General features: G+C 44.3%; 1 protein-coding gene across 3 annotated transcripts in view; it reads left to right on the top strand.

Annotated features, from left to right (window-relative positions):
- The first annotated feature begins 2,595 nt into the window (after positions 1 to 2,595).
- Positions 2,596 to 3,520, top strand: part of TXLNB (taxilin beta) — a 41,296-nt gene continuing 40,371 nt past the window's right edge. For 2 of the 3 annotated variants that reach the window (XM_015406067.1, XM_015406068.1), the window contains exon 1: positions 2,610 to 2,738. The gene's annotated coding sequence lies outside the window, so the exon portion shown is untranslated. Of the gene's footprint in view, positions 2,739 to 3,520 lie in introns of all 3 variants that reach the window. The other variant, XM_015406069.1, reaches the window with a different exon arrangement.

Raw genomic sequence — 3,520 nt, 5'->3', positions numbered from 1 at the left:
ATGTGGGGGGGGCAGCGTGGCTGTTTGCCCCGGAGCAAAATAACACGCGGTTGCGCGATCAGACATCCCGTCGAGGTCCCGTGTTTAGGGGGGAGGTGCCGATCACATGTGGTGGGCTTGCCGGAGAGGGCGACAGACGCTTCTGGACCCCAACAGAGCTCTGAGGCATAGCCAATGGAGGGGGAGGTGGGCCCCCTCATCACAGCCGCTCTAACCACCTGCGTGACAGTGGCCATAGCGACCCTCCAGAGGCGGCAAGCCTGGCTGCAGTGGGAGGGGGCCTTTTTGTGCGCATGCGCCATTGGGCGCTTGTGCACATCCTGTGGAGACTTGAAAAAAAACCTGTTCACGACGGGACATGGGCGGGCGCCGGATGCTACGGGATTCCACCAGAAACGTGATCAGGCGCCCGCCCTTGCCCCGTGGTTTCCGGAAACTAGTACCTCGAAGGTACTAGTTTTTTACCCCGCATCTTCGACGGGAAGCCTCGGGTTTGGCACGGGAGCTCTACGCTTCCCAGATGTGGTGGTGTGATCGCACCCGGAAAATCCACCTATCTTCCGTCTCTGTAGCGTGGCTAATGTTCCGTGTGACTGCAGCCAATCTAATGCAGCGGGTGGGGGGATTAAACAGTAACAAACTGGGATTTGTATATAAAAAATTGTCTAAGAAGGTATAGAAGAATGTATTTGCATATATTTCACAAATATTAAAAATGTGGAAATTAGATAGAACTGCTAAAAGTAATTTTTAAATATCAAAATATCAAAATCTTTAAAATATAAAAAATGCTGTTAAATAGTTCAGATATGTGTTGAAAATGTAGGAAATGATAGGGTTCCTATTTCCATAGATGATGTTGGTGTTACATCATTTAGAAATTCTAGAAAGGAGTACAGAGAGGAATAAAAGAGATCACAGGCACAGTTGTATCAAGACCACCATTGTGCAGAACAACTTCATAAACCTCAGTGGTATTTGGTAATGCATCTGTTGATGTGGGTCAGAATGATACTGGCCCAAAACTAGAAGCAATGCACATTATCACAATTGGAAGCATTGTGTTGAAAACTGTGGTTCATGATGGATTAAATTTCTAAATTTCTTAAACAACACCCATCCAAAAAAATCACGTTCAGAGTACTTTTGCACAATGACGGCTGCCTTTCATTGTTTTTTGGAGCAAGACTTTTCTGTAAGAACTGGTAGAAAAGTAAATACTAGACTGAATATGAGAAATGTGTACAGATGGCCCAGAATATAGTAGTATATGTAGTATAGTATATAATAATTTGTTGTGTAAATATGCTTTTTCTGTGTTCCTAATAAAAAATATTTACAAGCCAGATGGCTCAAGTTAGTGACATGGTGCAAATGTATTCCAGGGAAATATATATAAAACATCTAACCATTATGACACGCAGAGCCTTCCTGTCTTCAGCCATAGTGATCAGTTAAATTATACACTGAGCTCATAACTACATTGCAATTTATGTCAGGGATTCATTATTCACTGGAGAAAGGCAGTCCTGATTAGTGAAGCCAAACAAGCCGATCACATACCATAAAGCGTGGAGGAGGGCAAATGAAAATGTACGGCCAGAACATGTAGAACGTAGGGGCAAAAAGGGTATTTCTGCTGCCCCTCACTCTGGCCCATATTCTCATTTGCTTTCATGAGGAGAGCCCTGCTGAATCAGACCAGTGGTTCATCTTGTCCAGCATCCTGTTTCCAACAGTGGCCGGAAGGATGCCACAGGTAAACCCTCACCTGCTGACAGCTCCCTAGCACCTGACAACAAGAAGCAGAATGCCTTTGAACCCAGAGGCTCCATTTGAACCTCAGGGCAGACAGTCAGTGATGCTCACAACCTCCCTGAATTTGCCCAATGCCTTTGTAAATGCCTCTGTGGCCATCACCACAACTCACAGTAGTATATGTAGTATAGTATATATTCCATAAATCTCTCCTCACAAGGAGTTTGTCAAACAGCACCTTCTTTCTCAAGTAAATGTCAGGAGAGGGGCTTAACTGTGTCCCTGGTGGCCACTCCCAATCACCCCTTTAGCTGCTGTTTGTTCCAAGGAGTTCCAGATGTGTATATGCAAGGTTACACACATCTGGAACGCCATGAAGGGGAGACCATTGAGAACAGGAAAATGGCCAGCAGGAGAACAGTAAAACACCCCCTTTCTACTTCACTAGAATTGAATTTTCATCATAAAATGTCCCTGTGATGCTTTGTTCCGTGCCCCAAGATAGGAGGCTGCTGAAAAACTGCCCCCTAACTTGCAAGCTGCTTTCCATTGCCTCGCTTTTCAGTAGGCCAGCCAGATGCCAAACCAGACACTAACAAAGTAGGCCAGCCAGATGCTAGCAAACACATGGGCTCCTCGATAGCTGTATTAAAGAGGGAATTTCAGAGTGCAGCTTTTTTCCTATCTGCACAGTAAGTGGGACCTGCTGAAAGTCTCCCTCCATTGCACACCACTATGAAAAGCTCAAGAGTCCCGTTTGCTTTCCATTTTGCATCTGATGCTGGGACACCGGCATCCACATTCCAGAGTAATCTTGCATGATGTGTCATCCACTCCTCCCCCCCCTCCCTGGTCAAGGAGTTCCTCCCTTTCCCTGTGGCAGGGACAGAGGACAAGTGTCCTGTAGCTGCTCTCTCTGCCTCTCTCGCTGTCATTAAAGCCCTCCTCTTGCCCCTTTTCTTCTTCCCCTTCTTTCTCAGGTAAGTGTGAAAGTGGCCTTGCTATGGCCATTCAGTAGCATGGTTTGTCAATGACAGTGGTTGTTTTTAAAAGAAAAACTGGGTGCTGCTTGTTTCATTCCATGTGCTTTGAATACTTTGCATGGGAGCCTGGAGGAAAACCGGAGCATTAACAGTATCACTGGTACTTCCATAAAAAAATGACAAACGGAGTTGACATTTTAAGAGGGGGAAAGTCAAAAGCAGAATTAGATTAAAGCAATCTTTGTGTGATATAATGCTCTGTATTGCAAAAATAGTTAAAACACAAGACACGAGGTAGAAGCTTTGCATGTATTTTTCTCTAGATGGCTTCTTTCTGCTTTGGAATAGTTATTCATGTTTGTACTGTGGATTTCATATATATTTTGAATTTGCAACTGATGTGTGCCGCCTATGGTCCCTTTTGCAATAAGATTCTCTGGCTAGGAATTATAAATATCACACATTTGTAACTAGACTAGTCAGCATGCAACACAGGGAATTATGTATTTCTTTCTTTCAGACCACAATTCAGGCCTGATTTTTATTTTTCACTATAGCACATTTAATCAGCATTCGGTGCCTGCCATATTCTTGTAATGGCCTAAACATAGTGCCATTTTCTTGTCTGTTGCCAAATATCAAGAATAAAGTCACTACCAAGGGCAATCACTACCACCCTTTCCAGTTGCGATTAAAATAACTTGTGACTTCAGAGCAGGTGCCATGTGTCTCTCTGTTGCCTTCCGAGTGCACAGCCAGACTCCAAAAATAAATCAGCC

The sequence above is a fragment of the Gekko japonicus genome, unplaced genomic scaffold (assembly GCF_001447785.1).
Source record: "Gekko japonicus isolate JY-2015 unplaced genomic scaffold, Gekko_japonicus_V1.1 scaffold531, whole genome shotgun sequence".
Taxonomy (NCBI): domain Eukaryota; kingdom Metazoa; phylum Chordata; class Lepidosauria; order Squamata; family Gekkonidae; genus Gekko; species Gekko japonicus.
Note: the sequence above shows the minus strand (reverse complement) of the source record. Positions and strands in the feature narration are given on the sequence as shown.